The sequence below is a fragment of the Elgaria multicarinata genome, chromosome 6, assembly GCF_023053635.1.
Source record: "Elgaria multicarinata webbii isolate HBS135686 ecotype San Diego chromosome 6, rElgMul1.1.pri, whole genome shotgun sequence".
NCBI lineage: Eukaryota > Metazoa > Chordata > Lepidosauria > Squamata > Anguidae > Elgaria > Elgaria multicarinata.
Window position 1 is genome coordinate 9,366,831 of NC_086176.1, and position 26,923 is coordinate 9,393,753.

General features: G+C 42.7%; 1 protein-coding gene across 1 annotated transcript in view; it reads left to right on the forward strand.

The window, feature by feature from the left end:
- EPHA1 (EPH receptor A1) overlaps nucleotides 1-26,923 on the forward strand; it is an 88,746-nt gene that overhangs the window by 17,145 nt on the left and 44,678 nt on the right. The gene's annotated exons all lie outside the window — the stretch shown is intronic.

Consider the following 26,923-nt stretch of genomic DNA (forward strand, 5'->3'; position numbering starts at 1 on the left):
AAGAAGGGTGTGACGCCGCCACCTCACACACCTCCCTCAGGCTAAGCACCACCACTTAAATAACTGAGGAAGGGGTAAAAAGAAAAGTATAACCTTTCCCTTACAGCAGAGGGAAAAGGTAAGGAGATTTGGAAAAGGCTTTTCTGTGTATATAGCAGGCTGAAGGTTTAATGTAATGTGTTTGTTTATGAACCAATAGAGCAGGAGACACAACCAAACTGACACGTGATTTTATGGTAGCAAAATAAAGAAAATGTTTATTGTTGTTTACAGTTCTTAGTTCCTTTAAATTATATTCCAATCCTGCCTGTTCTTAAGAATAATGGTAGTAATAAATTTAATAATAACAATCCTTAGTCCCTATGATCTTATTTTCACTCACTCCTCACACAACTCCTGACAAGAAATCACTCAGCTAAACACATCTACCCTCCAAAACCCAACCACCAATTGAACACCTCAGACCACTCAGCTCCCCCATATATAGACTCCTCCCCCCTTTTCCAGAGCATCACCAGCCACACCCACTCATTCCAACATTCCGCACTCTCTAGACCTACTCACGCAGACATACCTAAAGGAATAGAAATGTGGGTAACGCCACAAAGGGTTTTAATCCTTTGTCCCTCGCTGAATACTCCCAGGCACTAGCTTTTTGCCATTGGAGAAAAGCTTCCATTGGTGCCAAAAAAAACCTTTGTCCCAGAGCAAATTGCAGGCAGAGCCCTCCTGTTTTGAATCAGAACTGTAGCAGGGGCAATGGATTCAAAAAAGCCCCCCTCCCCTCACACCACAGTCCCAATTCAGTTCACCTCCAAACCCAGCCCCATAAAGGCCAATGACATAATTAACATCACATCCATTTTGGCCCTCTGCCTGCAGCCTAGTAGGTTGGATGTGGTTTTATTTCAGGCTTTAGCAACTTCATCTGACCATCAGTGTCCATCAAGTAAGCAACTTTAGCTATACAAAAGCTTAGGCAGGTGATCCTTTCTTTTCTTGGTACAGCAGAATGATACAATGGTAACCCGCCTTGTTATCAAGTGCGCCACAAGTATGAGATTGTGCTGCAACAGTGCGTTAGTGTGGAGGGTCCAACTTGTGTTAGTTTTGTTTATTGAGTCGGGCAGCAGGCAGCATTGTAGCACTTGAGAGGGAGGGAGAGAAGGCAGTCGGCATAGACCTCCTCCCTTCGTTGATCACCCTTGGAAGGTGTGTTTATTATTTAATGCATTGAGCTCCCACCTTTCTGTCCAATTTTGGATATACCATGAGTCTGACAACCATAACATCCTGCATTAAAATTATAGCTACCATTTAAGACCAGTTCCAACACTGAGCACAAAATGGCACAAAATGTGAAAGTAAAAAAACAAGCCCCCAAGGCCTGGTGAAACAAAACATTCACCTGGTGTCTGAAAGCTAGAAAGCATGTTTCAAGGCAGAGAGTTTTCTTCTTGGAGTGCCACCACAGAAAAGACCTTGTAGATGCCAGTCTTGCTTCAGGCACCTGCAGTAGAGCCCTATCAGGAATAGTTTGGATTACCCATGAGGTTCATATGGGAGGAGGTATTGTCTAAGGCTAATCCCAAGCCATGTAAGGTTGTAAAACTCAACACCAGCATCCGAATTTAGCTGTCTTAGCACGGGTGCAATGCCGTCCATGCATCTAGCACTAGCTAGTAATTATGCAGCATCTGGATCAACTGAAGTTTCAAGGACAGCCATATGTAGAGCACATTATGGTGGTTTGTGGAAGTTGTCAGGTCATCTATGGCAGTAGCAAGACCATCTCATGTGAATAAATGTCTCATAATACTGTGGTTAATCAACATTAAACATTCTTTTGCAACGGGGTGTGTCTGACAGCCTGTGTGATTCTTGCAGACTAGGGTCCACTATCTAGAGATTCTTGTAATTGCTCGATATTGTAGCCAGGCAACCATCTCAACAAATATTGTGCAATATTCTTACTCTAGCTGGGCTTTCAAGCCTCAGGCATGCCTCAATCGCGAATTTTGTCAATGATTTCCTTGCAGGCAAAGACAACGTGTCCATGGCCTAACATCAGCCTATGATATTTGCGCACCCGAGAGCTTGTTTACATGTCTGCTGGCCTTGGCCAGAGTAAAGGGTAAAGGCTGCGGGTAACTTGGAACTGCCCTTTCAGGACGCAGGCAATGTGGAGGGGACGGACGGATGGACGAGAGCAGGGTGTTGCAGTCTCTTCAGTTTGACCTCTTGCTCATAATTATATGGAAGATCAGAAGTGAAGTTAGGAGCTTTCAATTTAAAGCCCATTTCTCCTTCCTTATGCTGAGCCCTTCTTGATAAAACAGGAGCTTTTAAAAGAACCATGTGGCTTGCCTTTATGTCGTATACATATCAGATAGTGTGTTACAGGGTGGCTATCTAGAACTTATTGGCTGCATTTACAGGGAAAAATTAGGTAGGAACCCTGGTTTTCAGTGAACGATGGACGCACTGTTTGCTTCCGCTTGGACCTTCATGCTGATTGGGGATTCCAGGTGTGTGTGTGTGTGTGTGTGTGTGTGTACTGCATCCTAAAGGGATCCTTGCAATATAAAAAGCCTCCACCTGTCATCATGATACATACTTTGCTCACCATCTAAGTAAACAAGGCCTCATGAGGAGCCTTTGTAGCGTTTCTTAGTATACCGGGTAATATGTCATAAGGCAATTGACCTTTGCTAATCCTGCACTTCCAAGTTTTTGATGGTTCGTGATTAGTTGCCTCTTTATGGGCATTCCATTCAACCCATTTCCGCCCTAGAATATGCTTTGATTCATAAAGCTTGCTTTGTAATGAAGCTTCCTGGTGAACACCTACATTGAGGTGAAAGTGCGTTGTTTGTCCTGCAAAGCACCTGGATGCAACAAGACCGAAACCAAGAACAGTGCTTTTGACATCTCTTTCACTCAAGGTGAAAATCAGGAGTTGGACTTCTACCTATAAGGGGGTCTTCTATAGGAGAGTGAGAAATTGTCCTGTACAGCCCTACATGTTCTTCTTGGAGATCAGCCAAGTAGCTTTTCGATCATAACATCTGTTATACTGGCATGCAATCTAGATAGCCACGGACGCGCACACGCACATCTACCGTAGGTGCGGGATATGTGTGTCTCATTGGAGAGAACCAAATTGCATGTGCATTCCCTGGTAAGCACAAACAACTGGAAGTTGTGTTGCACCTTAAAAAAAATTGATTGTGGCACGAAGTGGTCACCTATGTGGAAGGGTGACATTTTAAAATGTTATTAGTGTGAACGAGAGTGACCATTTCATGTGTCCGGCCACTTCTTCAAGCGCAATGAGAATAAAAAGGAAACGATTCTTATGAAGGGAGGCTAAAAGGTCAAGTAATTCAAGAGATAGCAATTTGACAATATTATGCAGAACGCAAATGAATGCGTAATTGAATCAAATGGATACAAGATACAATCAGTGTGGGTGTGATTTAGTTCCGACCATTGGCTACTGTTGATGGTTAGGCAAAGCATGATCAGTAGTGTAAATAAATATATATAGCTTCATCCCACGTACCTGTTTCCCTTGAATTATCCCCTACAGCGCTAAGCTGGCATCGTTGTTGTTGTTGATATAAGATTAATTCATTTAATCTTATATCAATTTTTGCTGCGCGGTTTTATCCTGGTTGTGCTTTTTATACTATATTTTGTATTTGTGCTTTTAATCTGTAGGTTGTCTTATTACGGTTTTAATTTTTGTGAACCGCCCAGAGAGCTTCGGCTATTTGGTGGTATAAAAATGTAATAAATAAATAAATAAATAAATTGTTGCTAAATCACACCCTAGGCGGCAGCATTCTAAGATCCTTTGCAAAGGGTTTAAGGGGGGGAAATGTAAAAAAAAATCATTAAAAAATCAACGGATGACCCAATCCGATTCAAATTTGGTATGCTTAAAGCTCTCCTTAATATCTATTACTGTGCCAATTTTGATGTCTTTATCTTTAAAGCTTACGCAGATGTAAGCATTTGTTTAATTTTTCTTTAAACATATCAAATCCTGCTCCTGCGCCCCCAGTGGCCGCTCGGAAAACACCTAGCAAGATACCTCAATTCTTTTCCCTTTATAGCACAATTAAAGCAGGATGCACGGGAGTACTTCACAGTTGAAGCAGATAATAAACTGGAAAACTTCAGAGTATTTCACAATAAAAGCAGATTATAAGCTGGAAAACTTCGGAGTCCTTTGCACGCAATTCACAGTGATTGCACAGTATGACGCTGGTGTGATAAAGCTAGTAAAGAGGCCCGATTACTTCCCATAGTGATCCTCCAAGTGCTGGACCTCTCTTTATATGCATTCCAGCCAATCGGTTCTTTAGTGACCAGAATCTACTCCCCTCCCCACGTCCCCATACACACCTTTCAAACAAAGGACCAAACAAACTTTGGAATGTCCCCAGTTCTACCAATTGAAATTTACTGCCTTCTGATTTCATCCATCAGTATATATAAGATAGAAATCTGTCCTCAGCCAGATATTGTTTGGCAGTGTGCCAGCCCGACATGGAAATACTGTAACCTTCTATAAGCCAAAACATCTTTTTTGGGGGTGGGGTCCCCTTACAATTAACCCTTCAGCTCTCAGTAGTTGTGTCAAACCAAAATACATCAACACGTTTAACTTTTCCCTCAGGTAAAAATGTGTTCTTCACAGGTGGTGTGGCTTTCTTTGAGGCATTTCCCTTGCCGTCTCTTTCATAATTTAATTTAGCAATCACTAAGAGTGGGTGGGGGAGAAACAGACTAGAGAAGAGGGAAGGGAAGTGACTCCCATTTATGTAGTTATTTGTCATTTCCAGAAACGGGAATGGATATTGGGTGGGGTGGGGCCCAATAAAGTTTCATCCGAGTGAGACATGGGTAGATTTTTGCTTCATACTTGGGCTTGTTGCCAGGCTTCCAGGTTTGGCCCCAAATTTTAGTTTTTTAGATTCCTCAGTGTCATGTCTAGCCCTGCTCCCCCTGGGTTGGAAGAAGGTGTTTCAGGTGATCAATGAGAATCAGACTCTGAAGTAGAGGAGTCGGCGTCAGAAACAGGCCAGCCTGTACAGTAGAGGAGAAAGCTCTCACGGGCTCTTTCACCAGCTGGGAGTGAACCCTCTCCAGAGCTTATCTCCAAAAGGGGAAACAATACACAGTCAGTAGAAAGCCAACATTCTTCCGAGGGGAAGAGCGCAGAGAGGTTAGCCGATCCTAGAGTACGCCGCAGACTAAAATGGGAGGAGCTAAAGGAAGGCGAGAGAAAGTCAGCCCGGCTGGCATCCCGGCAGAAGCTGCCTCAGAACTAGTCTCTCTGAGGTGAATGTGTCTTGGGAAAAGGCTTTCCATTCTTCATGAAAGGACAATTGTCTTGCTTAGTTTGCATAGTTTTGCCTAGGGGAAAGTTCCTAGAGATTAGGCTCTCTTCTGGTGGGAAGAGATGTTTATTGCTTGAATAAAGCCTTGTGGATTACTTAGCAGGCCTCGTTATTGTCTCCCAAGAAGGCAGGAAGTTTTGAGAAACACAACACTCAGGTTCTCCAGTGTAAGGGTTATGGGTGCATCCAGACAGTGCTACCATTGTGCAGCAATTCCTTCTTTTTCCTTTAATGGACTTTCTGTGGTAAGAAAAAGAGAGAAAATGTGGTGGGTAAACATAGGGGTGGGCTTATGAGAGGAAGCCATTGTCATCTTGACCTCTCGTCAGATTTTGTAAATGAAGCAAGGCAATGGTGCTATAAAAGTCTCATCTGGAAGCACCCTAAATCTCAGGGTGAGAAACAAGGGGACAAACCATTTTCTATAGGGCCTATTCCCAGCCTTCTTTCCTCACCTCTGCTAAAGTTTACCCCGTCCCCTCCTTGCCAGAGGTTCTTCCGGTGTATCATTCTTTTTCTGTGGAGGAGAACAGCTTAAGAGGTAGATACTGAGACAGGTGTAATAAATCTCTTTGAGAACACATGGGAAATAGAGTGATTATTAATCTGCACTGGAGATAAGATAAGCTTGAAATCTCTTTTATAAAAACCACCAAATGCTTCTAGGCGTCACCCAACAGGTACTGCTCCTTAGGTCCTCTGGTCCACTCCCAGAGTCTCGGGGTGTGAGACCCAGGATGCCTTGCAACTTTAGTTACAGTAACCATTACTCATGGTATTTGTGGCTAGAGGAAAACGCCATTGAGATGCGAGTGAGCATAGGTGCGCTGTGTAGACTCAGAACTCCACTGAGCATTGCTATGAAGCAGGCAAGCCTACCTGCTAACTTGTAAACTGAGCAGTAAGAGCAGCCCAAAGTGCCAGCAAGGAGTCACTGAGGGCAGGAACCCCAGAAATCTGAAACCAGGCCTGTCTAGGCTTGCTGCCTCGGGGGTAGGCCTCATGGTCACAGTTGGAGTGACTCTCAAGCCAAGGAAAAAATAGCCTGCCCCCTTGCTCCTGGCTCCCTAACTAAGATTTTCAATCCTTCCCCTGGATGTTTTGTTTGTTTCTTTGTTTTATTAAAACTTTTAAAACTCTGGAACCTCTGATCAGTCCTTGAAAGACAGATTGCATCCTCTTCCACCACTTTAGACATTTCTGAGGTTCAGGCAGACTGGTCCTTCCTAGTCTTATACTGCTTTAACTAGAGTTGCCATAGATTGAATCAGGACCACAGACAGACAGAACTATAACTAGGGTGTGGCCTATGTCAATGTCACCCACTTTGACAACACCTGGTACTTGAACAGGGTTATTCTTTAATGTATCAACTATTTACCCTGAACTTCGCAATCAGCAGTTTCTCTCCCTCCAACAGTAGTTCTACAGTCTTGTAAAACAGTTATCCTTAATATTGCTTCTTTATAATATTTGCTTTACAAGCTGGTTAGTTTAACGCCTGTTCCAGGTAAACTGGTGGAAAGTGTGATAAAATAAAATAAAACCATCAAGCATATAGAAGAATAAGTCTGATTGAAGAAGAATCAACAAGGCTTTTGCAAAGGAAAATTCTGTCTCCCTATCCTTTTAGGGTACTTTGGGAATATCAACAAGCTTATGACCTAGTAGACATTGTTTACTTGGATTTTCAACAAGAGTTTGACAGTCCCTTTTGTTAACACAGTAATTATGGGATAAGAGGACAGGTCCTTTTACGGATCAGTAACTGGTTAAAGAATATGAAGTAGAGGGTAGGAATAAATGGACATTTCTCACAAAGGAGGGTTGTAAAAGTGTGTTTCCCCTAGGATCTATATTGGAACTGGTGCTTTTAAACTTGTTCACAATGATCTTTAGTTAGAATTGAGCAGTAAGGTGTTTAAAATTAAAGATGACACCAAATTATTCATAGTGGTAAAAACAAAAAGGGATTGCAAAAGGGCCCAGAAGGATCTCTCCAAAGTGGGTGAACGGGCAATGAAATGACAAATGTGGTTTGGTGTAAGGCGATGCACACTGGGGCAAGAAATCCCAACTTTATGCATACACTGAGCTGGCAGTGAATGACCAGGAAAAAGATCTTGAGGTCACGTGCTAACTCAATGAAAACGCTGACCTAGTGTGGCAGCTGTAAAAAAGGCAAAACCCCATGCAATGGATTATTAGGAAAGAGATAAAAAAAGAAAACTGCCAGTATCATAATGCTCTGGTACAAATCTATGAAGTAGCTACACTTGGAATGTTGTGTAGAGTTCTCGACACCTCATCTCAAGACAAATACTGTAGAGCTGGAAAAGATGCATGAAGGGGCGGCCAAAATGAACAGGGAAATGTAGTCTTTCCTCTTAGGGAAGATGCTCTAACAGTCAGGGCTGGGGCTGATAAAATCATGCATGGTGTGCAGAACCGGGGGTCACCCAATGAAGCTGGACACTGGGAGATTCAAGACAGACAAAAGGAAGTACTCTTTACTACTGCAAGATGCCCCGATGCCCACCAGCTCAGACGGCTTAAAAGCAAGGGTGGGCAATGTGCAGCCTGGAAGGTGCATGTGGTCCAGGTAACCCTCCACTGCCCCTTGACATGCCCCTAGAATATTATTTTTAGAAACAGAATGGTGGTCTATAGCTGACACGGAGCACTAAACGGGTCACATTTAGCTAGACAGCAAGCTAAATTTAGCTCTGTCGAGTGTTATGCCAAGGTTTGCTGCCAAATGTTGTCTCTTAGCAGCACCAATCAAAAGGCATTTTGTAGCTATTTCAACTTTCCCTTCATAACAGCAGTTTTGTGGTAAGGAAAAAGCGGTAGGAAGACATAGGACAGTTACAAATGGAAGATCATGTCTGAATCCCCTGTAAATTTCTGTAAAGGAGGCAGGGTGGCTTGGATGATAAAATCCTAGTTTGGAAGCAGCTGGGGACTAAAAAGCATGTCTCTGTTGTATCTGAAAAGCTTCAGATTGAAGAGACGTCAGCCTCCCAGGTTGTAAGAGGGCTCCATCACACCTATTTTTTCCCCTGGTTTGCCTCCACATTTTTTATCTCCATTTCATAAGTGCGTCAAGGTAATGGTCTCTTTCACATGGGTTTGTGGTATTGTGCTACACCATGAACCTCCCTTTCGCTTGTTGGCTCTTCCACTCCACCTCGCCACTTCTTCTTCCACTTCCAGTTCATTGGTTGTGGTACTCTGATGGGCACGGGCTCCTTCCTCACCTTGCTCTGGCCTTGTTGCCTAGCAATTTACTGATTTAACATTTCATCGGCTGGGCTCCATTTCTGAAGGGCAATGAGGGTGGGGTTGGAGCAGTAAAAAGTCCATTCAACCAACTAAGCACAAGTCCGTTGGTTTGACATGGCGTGCTGGAGGAGGAGAACTCCCCCCCCCTTTCGTCAGCAAGACTCCATTCAAAGCACACGGCCCCAACAAAGGAAAAAGTGAGAGGACAGCAATACACAGAGGCTTAAGGGCGCATTAAATCTGCTTGGGGAAAATAATCCAGACTTTCCCCGCAACAAAATAATATGCAAAACGGAGGAAAAGAGGCGAGATGGTTGCAGGACAGGGATGACATCATGTGAGTCCCGCGCTGCAAATCCAGACGCCAGACATGGCGAGAGTGTGTTAAACTGCTGGTGTGACAGAGCTCAGAGACTTCAGCCTCCTGGGTTGTATTAGCTTGTGCCACCCCCCACCCCACCCCGCTAGCAAGAGTTGTATTTCTAATCATTGTTTGTGTAAAGGATTTGAGGGAGAACTGGAAAGTGTGTTCACACATGCATCGACTTTTACTGAGGATTTCCTAATGGAACACACCATTGTTCATTTCATGTTAAATGTGATCTGATTAGGGGTTGGAGATCTGCAACACCTCTGAATATCCCAGGCATTCAGAGAAAGGGGCCACGCTAAAGACCAAAGGCAGCAGGCAGCAGCCTCACACGACACATCTGCTTCCAGACTGTCCCATTTCTGATTGCAGATGAGGGATTGGGTGCCTGAATGCTCCACATCAAAACTAGCATGTCAGGCAAGAGGCGAGGCTAGATTGTTCTCGGTGGCATGCTGTTTCTTTATTATTCTTTTTTTAATGCGTGGGAGCGTTCTGTCTCTCACTTACAATCTAAAGTAATAAAAGACAACAGCGAGAGATGTGTCATGTCAGGCTTAGCTCTACGATAAGGCGATTTGTGGATGGCAGCAACTGCATCTGGGGGCATGTACCATCATGAGGGCAATCCCAAAAGGATTATTTAGAGTGATCCAGTACAGCCCACCTTTGCACAAAAAAGAACACGTGACCACCAGACACGAAGATCTAGCTTGTTTTAAGTGACTCATATAATTACATTGCCAACTAACCATGCCTGTTTTCCATGTAAGTCCAGTCATTACTTCCTTTGTCTTTTGTCATTCACCTTAGTCACCTACTTGCATTAAATGACATTAAGAGCAATTGTAGTGTGGGAGCCACAGAACATCCCTACCAAGTCTTTATCATGTAGATTGATATTACAGAGTCATATCAGTGTGTGTGTGTGTGTGTGAGAGAGAAAAAGTATTCCCGTATAGATGCTTGCTCCCTTGATTGATTGATTTTTTTGCAAAGGACAGTGGGGTGGGTCTGCCGAGCTTCAGGAGGCATTGTTGAAGGAGGGTTACAAGGGGAAGACAATCTTGTTGGACACACACACACACCCAAACACTTCCATGAACGAAGGAGAGTGATGTTCTGGTGATGCGTCTGGAAGCACCCAAGCAAACAGCAGTGAGGTCGCTGGGTTCAGCTCCCAAGACCCTACAGGCTGGGCTTGTTTAAATTTTTTTTATTTTTGTGTAGTGCCTTGTGATTTTAGGCATTATAATCTGTAAAGATGGCAGCTGTCTTGGGCAAGTATCACAAACATGCCATTAATAAATAGCAATATGTGTCCTTGACATGAAATTTAGATTGAATTAGTGGTGCAAGTGGGGACGGGGCAGGATCTCTTCCAAATACTGCTGATGTTGGTCTTGTACTCTCACCCCTTCTCATTTAGCCATTTCTATTTAGCATTGCCCCCTCTCATTTTTGACTAGTCCCCTTCTTTAAAGACGCTGAGAAAGTTTGTTTCACATGTATCGACGATTCGAGAGTACGAACTGAATATGGGCCGAGTATGGGTTATCATTGAATCGTGAGATTTTTGTTGAATCATGGGTTATGTGCGAATCCTGCACTATGGTTTAACTATGGGCTGTTAAAGACAAACTTCCTAGGAAGAGAACCCATAGTTTGCTCTGAGTTGTTCATAGTACAGGAGGCATGGTTCACCCACGTAACGACAACCCACGGTTCAACAGCAACCCATAATTCAACAACAACTTATACTCTGGGTTCTTGCTACATGTGAACCAGACTGTGTTCACACTTAATGGTAAGTCATGGTTTATTTTAACCATGGTTTGTTGCTTTTGTTATGAATTGTTTTGCAAATGAATTACAGCTTTTCCTTATTTCAGATTTGTTTCCCTCCTGCCCATTTCATCACCCTTCAGAGCAGTTTTGTTTTCAGGCTGTTCTTGCTATGTCACCTCTGTTTCTGGGCAGACAGGAGCACAAACAAACCAGGACTAAGCCATAGTTCTGGGTTCATACATCACAACAAGCCATGATATAAGCAAGCTAGACGTCATAAGCCAACAACAAACCATTGCTTCTGTTTGTGGTTTGTAACTGGTTAACAGGCCACAGTGGGTTCGGACACAAGAACAAGCCAGCTTTCAACAAACCACACAATGGTTTATCATTATGTGTGAACCAGCCTAATTTGTTAACTATTTCTGCCAGCATCACCAAAATACATGGAAGTTTATACTTACTTTTTGTATATTTGTTTTTAACGTTCACTGTTTTAAACTTTCGTAAACCGCCCAGAGAGCTTCGACTATGGGGCGGTATATAAGTGAAATAAATAAATAAATAAATAAATAGAGATTCATAAGCAAACGGGGGGTGGGGGGAGAAAGAAAAATTAGGAGGATTGAGCCTTCAGATATGTAAAGGAACAAATTAAAGTGTGTCTGAGCATGTGCAGAGTGCCTTTCACTTTATCACTGAAAAAAAGTGCCCACCCATTTTGAGTTAAGGAGGAAGAATTCCAATGCAGCTGCCATAGCTCTGTTACCAACCTAAACTGCTGGTAACCAGCCTAAACACTTACCTGGACCTTTGCCTTCCTTGCTGCTGTGCAACCTCCCCTTGCTCATATAAAAGAGAGGGGAGGTGGAGAGATTATTGGTAGACCCCACGACCATCTGCAACTATTTTTCAGTTGATCTTCAGAGAAAACAAGAACAGCATTCCTCCCCCTTTCTGGCCACAAATAAAGTTCTCTGCACAAATAATCAATTCCTTGCCAATTAGTCAAAGTTCACTGAGATCTATCTATTACCTCAGCAAACGTGTGCTTCCAAATCCATGTTTGTCAAGGTTAAAGGAATACAAGGCGTGGGGGGGGGCACAGGGAGAAATGTTCTTAACCTTCATATGTTTGCTGAGGGAGGTGGGAGGAAGAGTAAAAATTGCCCTAAAATGTGCAGGAGAGAATTGGTGGGCTGGATCAGAGATGAGCACACACACACTTCCTGTCCAGGGATGCTCACCTCAAATCCCCCTCTGCGTTAACATTATGAAGGAAGTACAGCACTGGTGAATCCCTTTTCCCCTCTAATAATGTGTCATTCTACCCATTGATGCTGCTAGGGGATTTTCTATGAAACGTTTCTCTCTGAGGGAAAGAGGGGTAAAAGTAACGTCTTCCCCGCTCATCAAGTGGAGGTGTGCTTTGTTTTGTGGGGTCTCTGGCTCCAGGGCAGAGGGTCTGCGTGTGAGGTTGGAGATAGGTCTATGTTCAGGCCCAAGACTGACAGAGGGAAAGTTCATCGCTGCCAAAATGGTTAGACAAGTTCGGGCTGGAACATGTCAACATTTAATTTAGACTTCTTCGAAGATGATTCAGTCATTCAAACCTCCAGTAGAAGAAATTCATCTTCTCAACCCACCTTCTGCCAAACATAACAAAACTATCATCCTCTTCTCAAATTTGTATGTTTAATACCTGACAATTGGCTTAAATGCTTTTTCTCCTACAGCAATGTATCTCTGAAGTGATTGTTGCACTTAGTTTTTAAACTGGCACTTTTCCTTTGAAAATATACAGGATCAGGTTTCAGTTTCTCCTAGTCCTGCTATACGGAGTTTTTGATTTTTCACCCTTCTTTTAAAAATGGTGGAGTGTGTTTGCTTTATAATGCTGTGGAGCGGTTTTGAGCAACACACAGCCTGTAGGCCCCACTGGCCCCACTGCCTCTCAGTGTGTACCCCAACTACCTTCCACTGCCCACCCCCAACTGCCAGAATTTGCAAAAAATAATCCATTTATTTATTTATTGCACTTATATACCGCCCCCATAGCCAAGGCTCTCTGGGCGGTTTACAGAAATTCTAAAATTGAGATAAAAACAAGTATACAAAATTTAAAAACCTAAAACACGGAACATACACACATAAAGCATTAAAAAACCGTTTAAAAAAACTAAACATCTGGGTGATTAAGATGTGCCACCATATGCCTGGGCAAAGAGGAAAGTCTTAACCTGGCACCGGAAAGATAGCAGCGTTGGCGCCAGGCGAGCCTCGTCAAGGAGATCATTGCATAGTCTGGGGGCCACCACTGAAAAGGCCCTGTCCCTCGTTGCCACACTCCGAGCCTCTCTCGGAGTAGGCACCCAGAGAAGGACCTTAGATGTTGAACGTAGTGACCGGGTATATTCACGTCGGGAGAGGCGTTCCATCAGGTATTGTGGTCCCAAGCCGTGTGAGGCTTTATAGGTCAAAACCAGCCCCTTGAATTGGGCTCGGAAACATATAGGCAGCCAGTGCAAGCGGACCAGAGCAGGTGTTATATGGTCGAACCTTCTGGTTCCTGAAATCAATCTGGCCGCTGCATTTTGCACGAGCTGCAGCTTCCGAACCATCTTCAAAGGCAGCCCTACGTAGAGTACATTGCAATAATCTAACTTGTGTATCGCTATGGAGCAGCAAAAAGGTCATATTTGGCTTGAGAACAAGCTACTTACCAAATTGCCACCCTACCTTTTTCTGATACTAGGGCTGTGCAGGGACACACACACACACCCCGATCCGGATCTCAGGGCTGCCTCGGGGGGTTCCCGATCCGCCTCAGCGCCAAAGCCAAGGTGAGATTTGGACCCTCCGAGGTGACACAGTTTTCTGGGTGCCAGTGTCCTTCTTGAAGTGTGGTGCCCAGAACTGGATGCAATACTCAAGATGAGGCCTAACCAGGGCCGAATAGAGAGGAACCAGTACCTCATGCGATTTGGAAGCTATGCTTCTATTAATGCAGCCCCAAATAGCATTTGCCTTTTTTGCAGCCACATCGCACTGTTGGCCCATATTCAACTTGTGATCTACAACAATTCCAAGATCCTTTTGGTAGAGGGCTCCCAACAGGGACATAGAATAGCAGAGTTGGAAGGGGCCTACAAGGCCATCGAGTCCAACCCCCTGCTCAATGCACGAATCCACCCTAAAGCATCCCTGACAGGTGGTTGTCCAGCTGCCTCTTGAATGGCTCTAGTGTGGGAGAGCCCACAACCTCCCTAGGTAACTGGTTCCATTGTCGTACTGCTCTAACAGTCAGGAAGTTTTTCCTGATGTCCAGCCAGAATCTGGCTTCCTTTCATTGAGCCCGTTATTCCGTGTCCTGCACTCTGGGAGGATCGAGAAGAGATCCTGGCCCTCCTCTGTGGGACAACCTTTTAAGTATTTGAAGAGTGCTATCATGTCTCCCCTTCTGAGGTTGAAACACCAACCTCAGAAGCAAAATACTTGGCTCCGCTTAGGTGAGCAGTAACGATATATCAGTATTGCAGACACTCTTGTGGGTGCCAGATGGCCTCCAGGGAACAGGGTAAGTGCTATGCAGTTATGTTTGAGACTGACTAGCCAGGATTATTAGTTTGTCATCACATTAACTTACTAGTTTAATGACCCTAATATGTTTTGGGTCATGTTTGAAGTATTCCATTTAGCTTCTCTTTACTTTGACAACACAGCAGGATTGGCTTCTGTGTTGTTGTTGTTTTGATTTGTGGTGTTTTTTTTTTGTAGTGTTGAGAAGCTGCAAAGGCTAGTAATTCAAAATAAACAAACCCAACCTCACCCGCAGTATTTTGATCTGTACACCAAATCAGCAAGTAATGCAGTGGAAGGCTTCTTACTCTGAGGCCATGACACACTTGCTTAAGAAACCCAGATTCCTAATTAACATTGGAGGGTGGGGGGGAAGTGTCTTATTCTACATTCCTCCTTCAGTGTGGTTTCATTTCACACCAACTTCCACAACAAAGGTAGGAGTTGCCATGCATTGTAGATTCACGTTAATTTATGTTATCCAGAGCACTTTGGGTTGGAATTATGCCATTCATCAGGGCGGAGTTCCTGTATTCTTAACCATGAGGAAATGCTGTAGATGTAACCATCTTGTTTGCATCTTGCCTAGCAAGGCCTGGTTCTCTTTACCCATCCACCCCCAACACATCAACCCCTAATGGTTTGAACAGTACGAGTCATCTTTTACCATTTGCTTTGTTTCTTTAGGTAGCATACGCATCACAAAATTAGTGAAAATAACTAAGACTCAGGCTGAGTTTGGACCACGCGCTAATCATAGAATAGCAGAGTTGGAAGGGGCCTACAAGGCCATCGAGTCCAACCCCCTGCTCAATGCAGGAATCCACCCTAAAGCATCCCTGACAAATGGCTGTCCAGCTGCCTCTTGAAGGCCTCTAGTGTGGGAGAGCCCACGACCTCCCTAGGTTGTTTCCCATTCTGTTCCTATCACCCCCACCCCCACACAGTTGATTAGTGTGTCATCCAAACTCGGCCTCAGAGACCTGGTTCGCATGTATGGGTTGTCATTCAATTGTGGGTTGTTGTTGAACTGACGGTTGTCATTACGTCCAAACCTTGCACTATGGTTTAACTATGGGTTGGACTGGGACCCAAGAGACCCAGGTTCAAGTCCCTACTTGACCATGAAGCTTCACTGGATGATTTGGGGGCAGTCACTGACATTCAGCCTAACCTACATAACAGGGTTCTTGGCATGAGGCTAAAATGAAGAGGACATAAGTTGCCTAGGGTTCCTTACGAGAGGCAAAGAGATGGGATTTAAACACAATAACAAAATCAAACCCATGATTAATTAACAATTCAATCACAGCCCATAGTCAATCCATGCTCAATCCATACTCTGGGTTGTTGTTATGTGTGAACCAGGCCTGCTGGTGACAGAATGGCATGTACTTAAAGGTTGTTTGAAAAAGAAAAGGCAGAAAAGGTGATGAGGGATAGATCTCTCAGTCATCAGTATCAACCATGTCAGCTAAGTGCAGCTCCTATGTTCAGAAGCACTGCACCTCTGAATACCAATTAACAGAAATAAGTCAAAGGGGATAGCTTTCCTCTTCTGCTTTTCCAGGGACATATGCTGGGGCGTTGTAGAAAATAGAGTGAAGTAATGGGAAGTTTTTATATTAAGACACAGTGATATTAATTAATTGCTTTTGATTGTAAGAACACTTGCTACTGGTGGTATGTTCCATTGATGTGTATAAATCATAAGATACATAATAGCTCCCTTGTGTACATCAGCAGTTTCCTACCAATTAAATAAATCTTATCTGATAAATCTTCTGCATTTTAATGTATTATTTTATTCATTGATGACATTTTTAAGACATGTATATTACCAACATCTCAGTATAGCTGCCTTTTGAAATATTAAACGAAATATAAAATACCATTAAATTTAATGAATGAAAGCTCATTGTTAAAAGTAAAGGCTATTTTTAATATTTTAATTCTCATTCCCTATTATAGTAACACAACAGGATCAACAACCTCAGAAAATAAATGTGTGCATACAATTTGCTGTCCCACTAATTAAACTGTCTTGTACCAAATTAAAATGGGCTCGTACTGATTAATGTACTCAATCTTTAGTTGATTAATCTACCAATTAAAAAGATTAAAACTTGCAACCCTGGTTATTACTGCGCTAAAATAACATGGTTTTAGTTACATAAAATTACATAAAAGTCTAATTATGTTTATACAGCCCTTGGGGTTGAATCCAATGTTAGAACTTAGAGTAATCCCATTGAAATGAATCAAACTTAAGTGATTCATAGCTGATTTAAGTCCCACACATTTCAATGGATCTCCTTCTAAGTAGGACTTACATTGGATTTACCCATAGAGTGTTCAAAGCACTTCACATGCAATGTCTCAGAAATTCTTGCCATGTTTCTGTAAGGGGGGCAGTTTTATTATCCCTTCACTGCAGATGAGGGGCTAGGGCTGGGATAGGAGAGTGGGTTGCCTAAAGCCACCCAATTTGAGCTCAAGTGAGATTTGTACTAGGGAACTTCACACTCTTAGCCATTATCCCATACCAAGTCTTTAAGCATACCTGACTGCATCACTAGAAGCAGAGGAGTTCCAACCATCAAAAGAGCGTTTTGTATAGTCTCGGGCTCCATCTACACAGAGACGCTGGCAAGATGAGCCAAGCAGGAGTCAGCGAGCCATGGTGACTAGCACATTGGCTCGGTCATGGCAAACCAGGATTTTTTAATTTTAATTTTAAAAAAGGGTGTTGTTGTTGCTGCTGCATGTGAACCGGGCCTATGAGCTCCATCACACCTGCACGTTTGCCCTGGTTTACCCTCGAATTATCCTCCCTCCTTTCCATAGCATGTGAAAGCCTCCCTCCCTACATGGTTATTCCCTGAAAACACACCCACAGAACGTCAGATTGAAAACAATGGATGAAAATACACATTGAGGGTAGCGTGTTGTCCTTTCGATTTACTGGAAGAACCAGACTTTCCCTGCGCCAAAAAACAGCGCTAAGAGGGGGTGGGAAGCGAGGTCAGGGCAGGACATGGACGATGATCATCTGAGTCCTTTGTGCACAACCCACGTTGACAGCGGGCTATAACTCTGGTGTGATGGGGCCCTATGTCTTGCTCCATCATTTTCTAGCCATAGATGGGCACAGCGGTTTATCTTTTCACAACTTCCTTTGTCTTCACTTCCTTTTCCATGTGTGTTTTTTCTTGGCCCTGGGAAAAAGAGGCAAGACCAGACTTCAGTAAAGGGAGACATGGAAGAAGGGCCTGTCCCACTGGCTCTACTGAAAGGCAAACTCCATCAGGAACCTCCCTTCCTCAACTGCCCTCTTTCAGTTGCCATTCCATCAGTGGCAGCAGAGGGAGAAAGATGGACAATGTATATCAGTAGTTTTTCGCCAAAAATTAAAAGAAAGATATGATATCCCAAGCCAGAGCTTGGAGTAAAAAGTGCAAATGTGTTAATTTTCAACAATTTGTAACTTGCTGTACCAGTGGCAATTTGTATCAGATTAGTTTGGAAGCTGAAAGCACAGCTGTAGCCCTCATTGATCATGGATGCAAAATTTCAATTTATTAGTTCAACAGTTGTCATTTTTATATGCAATAAAAATGTGTACCGTACAATTATTTATATATAAATAATTGGGACTCACCTTAGCTAAAGGGATGCTCCTGTCCCCCTTTAAAAAACACCGTACATCTTTTCCCTGGAAATAGCATTAGCTATTAGCTTGGTACCTTTGCAGGACATCCTGGATTATCTTCCCGCCTGAAATGTTCTACCTGGAAATACCAGTGATATAATCTGGCGTCATCTGCATGTTCAGGATGTGCTCTGCTGGCAGATTATAGGCCCTACCTTGTAGGCCATCATGGTATTAATCAATCTGATGTTATTATTGCCCTTAGCCATGAAAGGCAAAGGAGTCTTACAGGAAGATCCAACTAAACAAATGAGCTCAGAATGAGTGATTTGAGAGGAGTAACAAACCTTCCACTTCAACTGTTTGTTATTCTGCCAACAAATTCTAACAAACACTATCCATAACTTCTCATCCATGTTGGGTATCATTTGCCCGCCCTTTGTGTTCTCTAAGAGGAACAACATGCTCTCTCTAGAAATCACTTTAGACTGGGATTGAAGAAGAAAGACAGCCGGTGCGTAATCTCTGGAAGAGACTTCAGGCAGTCACTGAGACCCATCCATCTGTAACATGCTACAGGATGCCTTCAAAAAACCCAATATGGCTTCTGTCTCTGCATGCAGAGTGAGTTCTTAAAAATACATCAATCACTTGAGCTATGATTATTTTTCAAATGCTTCATTTTAAAGGAAACCCTTTAGGGGCCAAGTCAAAATTACAAAATTCCTGATAGGAAATGGGGGCGGGGGGGGGCGCGTTCTTGAGAGAAGAAAACCTAAATCAAAAACTAGTTAAACAATTATTCCCTTTATTTATGTGAGAGAGGTTAGTGGGAGGGGGGGTTAAAACATTTTTATTAATATACGTACAGGAATTCGTATTTATTCATAGCAATGAATACATATGATATGCATATACCGTATTTCTTTAATTCTAAGATGCACTTTTTTCCCATGTAAACATTTCTAAAAAGGGGGTGCGTCTTAGAATCGCGGGTGCATCTTAGAATCTTAGAATCAAAGCTTTTTTTCTGTTGGTGATACTGAAAGTGTGTGTCTTACAATCGATGGCGTCTTACAATCAAAGAAATACGGTATATGAAAATAAAAATCGTTAGCAATTAGATTTGACATAGGCTTCAACCAAAGCAGATTAGATATCCAAAGAAGTATCCATTTGAAGGTGGCTATGTGCCACTCATTCAAACATTAAAAGTGTTATAAGGTTGTCAGTCCATTGCATTATAGGAAGTGAGTATTTATCCTTCCAGTGTCGTAATATTAACCTTTTAGCCGCCAAGAGGATGTGGAGAATTATTTATTTCATTTCTATACTGCCCAATAGCTGAAGCTCTCTGGGTGGTTCACCATTTACATCACCATTCATTAATTTCCATGAAGCAGATAAATGATTTTAAAGAGTGTGTACTTCAGTGAATATTAAAGACAATTCCAGTACAAAAGTTACCAGCATAATAACCTTCTCCCCAAAGAAGTAAATACTGACATTGCCAAGACATATGTTTAAAAGAAGCATTAGCAGCAATGCACCGCCAGCAATTAGCTGAATTAGACAATCACTTAATTAAACAGATGCTGTGGTGTTCAATAGACACAAAACAAAAGGTTTTGCTGAATAAGTCACAGCCTAAGATCCATATACACAGGTCTAGATGCCAAACAGGTCTAGATGCAATCCACTGGTTAGGCAGAATGGGACAGTCCAATCCCCTATTCTATTCCTGTTTAAACCCTGTATATTGTATTTACTTACCAAAAACGATTAACATGGATCGTGGATTGCTTTGCCTGACCAGCCTCAATAAGTGCTTCCCTGATGTTATAGAAGTGGCTGGGCCAAGCCGAGATGCTAACACATGCTGCAATGGCAAGTTATTGCCATTCAACCATAGTTGGCAAGTCATATATCACTAGGGGCTAGTGATATCTAGCAGAGAAGTCTCATGATACCCCACCAAATTTCAATTCCCAGATTCTTTGATGGCTGCCATGACAGCTTTATATTAACTAATATAAGCTTGTAGTGTCAATAATCCCAAGAACCCAACTTCTTCTTCCTGTCAGAAAGAACTGTGCCTTGGCATTGGCAATGCTAATACTTGTAATAAACTTGTTTGTCTCCAATGGAAGCCAATTTGAATTAGAAGGCACACGGAAATAAATCTGTTGAGCTCCTATTATAGTGTCTTTCCCTCCTACAGCTACACTGTAAAGGAAAATTTTCTCCCACTTGGTGTCTGGCATTAAAAATTATAGCCAGATTATGTTTTCCTGCAAAAGAGGAAGTGTATTGTTTTTTATCATTTCTGATAAATCCATAGGTCTAATTTTAAAAAAAAACAACCTACAAAATATGTTCCTGTAGTACCCAGACAATTTGATCGATGTATTTAAACTCCACCACCTTCATCAATAGGCACATGTACACACAGACGCACGCACTTTCTCTTCATCCACATCTACATCCATTTTTCTTTCTTTTAAGTTTGTTCTACTTCTCAGCTGGGCTTCCTATCATCCTTTTGCTAATGCAAAAGCTCTAATGAAATTTGCTTTGTGTACTTAGTTTAACAGCCATTCATCAAGAATTTTCAGGAAGCCAGTAACACGCAGAATATGTAAGACACCCCCACATGAAACATAATAAGCAAAAGTAGCCATGTTGGTCATAAGCAAAACTCCATAATCTGTACTAGTGTAATACCTTAGGTCAACCAAAAGATCACACTAATATGGAGTTCTGAATTTTGCTCATGGCCGACACAGTTACCTTTGCTTTTGGTGTGACTCGGAGAATACTGAATTTAGCCATACAGCAGTGGGATACTACCATCTGAAGCTAACAGTTACATAGAAAAGGGAATTTCAGCAGATGTCATTTGTATATATGGAGAACCTGGTGAAATTCCCTCTTCATCAAGCTGCAGGAGCTATACTAGAGTGACCAGATTTAAAAGAGGGCAGGGCGCCTGCAGGGCGCCTGATGGAGAGGGAATTTCACCAGATTCCCATATATACAAATGACACCTGCTGAAATTCCCTTTTCTGTGCAACTGTTAAAGATACAGGAGCCCTGTCCTCCTTTCCATATGGTCACTCTATTGGTAAAGCTACACTATTTGGCTTCTATTGACATTTTATCTAACATATAACAGCATCTAAAATCACCTCCAGCTTTGTTCATAAAAAGACTGTTTCCATTGTCCAAGTGGCTCAGGTATTTCGCTCAAGATGGAGACATTACTGAGTAAACAGCTAGATTGTATGTTTTCAAAAATGGAGGGCCAAATATTTGCCTTCCTTCCTCCCAGCAGCCCTGGGGACATCTCCAGCCATTGCAGGTGAAAGCTGAAACCATCACATCACCTGCTAGAACAGGACTAGGCACCTGTGGCCCTCCAGATGTTTTGGCTTACAACTCCCATAATTTCTATTGGCTATGGAACTTGTAGGCCAAAACATCTGGAGGGCCATATTTGGCTATGCTGGCTAGGGCTAATTGGACATGTAGGCCAAAATATTTGGAGGGCTACAAGTTGCCCAGCCCTGTGCTAGAGCCTTGTTTGAATGTCTGCATACCCTTCCTCTTCTATTCCGTTCCAAGATAGCCATCATACAGAAACCCTAACCCTATTCAGCCATTCTACTTACGATGGTGAAAGAACGCATGAGGAGAGGAGGGCTCCACCTCTGCCCGTCTCCTTCGTTGTATCCATCACCCTCTCTGAAGGCAATTGTCTGAAGCAAAGAGCCTCCTCCATCTGTGGAGGCTCTCCAGATTACAGGGTTCTTAGTCACCTGGAGTGCCCCTATAGATATAGGAGGCGCTGCTCTTCAGACCATCACCCTACATGTGCACAGGGTGACAGATACGACAATGGAGGGGGGCAGGGTAGAAGCAGTCCTCTTCTCATGTGTTCTTTCACCGCCTTGAGTAGAATGCCTGAAGAAGGCTCAGGATGTCAATATCAAGACAGCTCATTCACAGACAGCTCACTTCCTGTCTCTCCCTTTCCCTCTGCCCCCAATCTGCTTTTTGTAACGTCTTTCTTGATGAAGCAATCTGGAGATCTTGAAAGCTTGTACATTGTTGTGATCTTTTGGTTATCCCAATAAAAGTATTACACTAATATGGATTAAGAAACACATAATCTTTCCCACACCCTGCACTGAACTTCCCTTTCTTGAACTTCTTAATTCAGGAAGGAACTTGAGATTGCGTAGGCAAGGGAACAGCAGCTACCTTGATTCCTGTAGGACAAGCTGGGTGACTAACAATCCTGAGCCTCAGAACTGGAGGGTGTGTTTGTGGAGCTCAGAGAGGTGCATTGGACGCCCACCGTTTTACCTGGCGAGAGCAGCCCAGCTGTAGCTCCTGCAGGCAAAGCGCATCTGCTCCTGCAGGTGAGTTGTACAGGGTGACTTCCAGGTCCACATCTTCAGGATGGGCACAGACACTTATGACTGAAGCGTTGAGTTTTAGGCCATCTTCTTTAGAATGATTAAAGCAGGACTTCCACATCGCTTGTGCGCTGACTGATGGCCACCCTGACCCAGAAGACTTTTCTCTTATTACAACGTCTGACTGCTCATTAGGATCCACTAAGGCCTCGTTTGTACTGAAGTGGTAAGCCTGTGTCTGGGCTTCTCCAGGCCGCAAGTGGGGCTCAAATAATTATTTCTTCAAATAAAAACAAAAACCGCTCCCTACCAAAAAACAACAACACCCTACTATGTCAGGAAGAAAGGTTCATGTCAGCTTTCTATGCACAAGGGCATTTTATTTTTTAATAGAGAAGCATGCAGCGTATGCCCCAACCTATAGTCTGAAGTGGTACAACCCAAAGTTACTACCTTAATGAGAAATGTGCGTTGAGTATGTGCGTGTGTGTGTGTGCTGAAAACTGAGATGTTTACAACTGTTGCTTCTGAATGTCAGTGTTACACTTGAGTCTGCATGGAGTGCAAGGGATTTTCCACAATGCTATTATTAAACACAAGTGGAGATATGTAAAAAGTTGATCTCAAACATTAGAGAGATACATTGGTGTTTCACTGGGGAGCAGTGCTCTATTGTTTACTACACTCCTCCCTCTTCTGTCAGGGCCACTGTGACTTCTATATCTTCTTATATAGGAATATGGTAGTGTAAAGCGTATTATTTGAGATCTACCAGATCGATTTTGCTCATTTTGGGGGAGCTTGAGGAGTGTAGACGTGCAGAAAATTTTGAAAGTTCGAAAAAGTTCAAAGCTCAAGCTTTAATAGCCAAACAGTATGTTTCAGTGCCCTGTTCAGGAGCCTAAAGCAGTTCATAGAATCATAGAATAGCAGAGTTGGAAGGGACCTACAAGGCCATCGAGTCCAACCCCCAGTTGGGGAAGTATAAGCTCCATCCGACGAGCGTTTGATTGCATGCTCGTTCCTGGGCACTCACGGAGTTTGCTCAAGACCCTCACATGACGTTGTCCACCTCCCACCCCTTCTGGACTTCCTCGCGTGACAAAAAAACCCCTCTTTAAGTCCGATGTTTTTTTAAACTTGGAATCGCTGCTCTCTCCTGCTGTGTGCAGGAGAAGCAGTGCCATTTGAACAGCGGACTCAATGGGCCTCGTGCTCGTTGGGTACTTGGGCCTGGCTGAAGACAGTGGATCTTCTGGTGTGTTCTGGGTAGGAGCTAAAAGTATGTAGCTATGTGCTGTTGTCAGTAGATTTCCAAAATAAGGTGGTCCTTATATATCCATTGTTTGGGTGTGTGGTAGTGTCCAGAAAGTGAACCTGCTATTGGCTTTATCCTCAAATACCAGGTCTGATTAGGGAAAACCAAGGACTGGTCACTGACTTTGCCCCCCCCCCCAATTGCAAAAGCAAGTTAAATAGGGTATGCGGAGCTGAGGAAACAATACCTTGAGCCTTTAATTCCCAGGTTTAATTTCATGACTTCTAAAGGTGTAGTCCTTACTCTTTTGGCTGGTACAGACTATTATATATCTTTTAGGACTGCGAAATTTGTACACCGGGCGATGGAGGCCCGGGAACCACTGATTGTCTCAAACGATTAATTTTAATATCCAATATTATATGTTGGTTAACATTGTAAATATAACCTGGACAATTGTTATCCTAGTTACTCTTATTTGTAGCACTTCCGCTGGCTTGTGGCAAGCTCGTGGTGGGTATGTTATTGTTTTACCTGTTTGCGAATGGCCCAGGTGGCTAATATGCAATAAAGTTATATATATATATCAGGTCTGATGAGGGAAAACCAAGAACTGGTCACTGACTTTGCCCCCCCCCCCCCCTCAGTTGCAAAAGCAAGTTAAATAGGTTGACCATATTTTGGAAACCAAAAAGGAGGACAACACGGTCGCCCCCCCAAGGGGGCGTGTCCAGCACCAAGGGGACGTGCCCACCCGAACATAGCCTTGGTCACATGTCTGATTTTACAGCACACATTTAAGACAAATCTGTTCTACATAGCATCTTAATGTTAAAATCACTGAAATAAAGAACAAGTGAGAGATTCAATGTATCTGAAATTAACTTCACTCACTCCTACTTTTGTAGGTTTTGCTGTACTTTGAAGCTTTTGCTATGCTTTGTGTGTTACAGTCTCCCCTTCCCTCAAATATCTTTTCTGACTGTATCTTCACTCATTGCAAGCTGCTGTGGTTGTTAACAGGGTTTGCTACTGGCCGGCCGGATGGCTGGCTTTTTTAATTTCAATTTTTTTAAAAAGCTTGTGTATAATTGTCACAAGTTTCTCTACTCTAACATTAGGCTGGGTGTTCTGGCAGTTTACATAAAGACTGGAGATCCCCTTAATGCCAAGGGCTGAAACTGCTCAATATGCAAAACCCCAAAGAGGAGGTTTGACAACCTGAGTTTGAAGGATATGGCTCCAGCAGTTTTAAAACAATAATTTTAAAACTTTGAACTTTTTAAAAAAATCCTAAAAAAACAATGGATGAACAGATCTGATTCAAATCTGGTATGGCTAAATCTCTCCTTAAGAGCTATCATGGTGCCAACTTTCAGCCCCTTATCTTTTAAAAATGTCATTTAAAAATAATAATTTTAAAACCTCAAACTTAAAAAAAAAATCCTAAAACTCAGTGGATGGACAGATCTGTTTCAAACTTGGCATAGCTAAAGTCCTTGTTAAGAGCAATCATGGTGCCAAGTTTCATCTCTTTATCTTTAAAAATAATATATATTTAAAAATTAAATCCTCAAATTTTAAAAAAATCCTAAAAATCAATAGATGAACAGATATGTTTCAAATTTGGTATGGCTAAAGCTCTACCTAAAAGCTATCATGGTGCCAACTTTCAGCTCTTTATCTTTAAAAATGACGGTTTAAAAAATAATTTAAAAACCTCGATTTTAAAAAAAAATCCTAAAAAATCAATGGATGAACAGATCTGTTTCAAATTTGGTGTGGCTAAAGCTCTACATAAATCCTATGATGGTGCAAAGTTTCATCTCTTTATCTTTAAAAATTATGATTTTAAAAATAATAATGTTAAAACCTCAATTTAAAAAAAATCCTAAAAAAATCAATGGATGAACGGATCTGTTTCAAATTTGGTATGTCTAAAGCCCTTCCTAAGAGCTACCATCGTGCCAAGTTTCATGTCTTTATCTTAAAAAATGACGGAGTTATAAGCATTTTTGTTAATTCCCATTAGAGCTGCTCTTTGGAAAAATCCGGATTTCCCCTCCCCCTCCCGGATTTGTCATCAAAAACCCGGGCAAATCCAGTCATATGGTCACCCTAATAAAGGTGTGTAACACAAACCCTTCTGCACCAATTTGTCTGAAATTTGGCAGGCTTAATCCCCTCATGACTCATGAGGGACATCCAATTATGGCACACAGAAAATGTTCAGCCAAAAATTGCCTTCCTGTAACTTAAAGCCTTTATTGCAGGTCCTACAATCTTGGACAGTAGAGAAGGTTGTGGCCCTCTTCTGTGTGACGAAGCTTTAGGTAGTTCGTTCTCATATCCTTTCTCAGTCTTCTCTTCTGGTTTGGATTTCCCAGTTGAGATTTGGATTTTAGACCCGTCAAAGCAGGGTCTAAATGTATCGGGCAATTTTCTCTATCGCTGATTGCTGCACACCCATAGAAAAAACATACTATGGGAGACACCCCTCCGTGCGCGCACACACACACCATTAAAATAAAAAGAACCCAGTGCAGAAGAGAGTTTCCGTACTTCAGGCTGTGTGAGAATTTTGTGTAAGTAAACACCTCTCTGCTTGGCATTTGTTTGTTGGCCTTGGGGAAGTTTCTGCCTTTGAACCTCCGCTCCCCATCTGCATTACAGGGATAACTGGGCAAATATTTTAGGTCAGAAATTTGGCACAAGGGTAACACCCACACCCCGCTGCCATTGCTCATCGCTCAAAGCGCATAGTTAAACCAGCCATTTGGATGGCTTTAGAAAGGGGAGGCCACTATTCCTGAAGGCTGTATGCTCCCTCCAGTTTCAGAGGCAGTAGGCCTCTCTGTACACCAGTTGCTGGGGAACATGGGTGGGGAGGGGGCTATTGCACTCATCTCCTGCTTGTGGGTTTCCCATGGGCAGCTGGTTGGACATTGTGTGAACAGAATGCTAGACTAGATAGGCCCATCGTGTGATCCAGCATGGCCCTTCTTCTGCTGATTTATTCATATAGCACTATAAATATGGATGGCAATTTAGAAGGATAACAAAAAGACCTATCTCTGCCCTAGAGAGCATCTAAAATTTGGCATGGGGAGAAAATAGAATGATGGGAGGAAAATGGGGATGAGGGTAAATAGGAGGAGA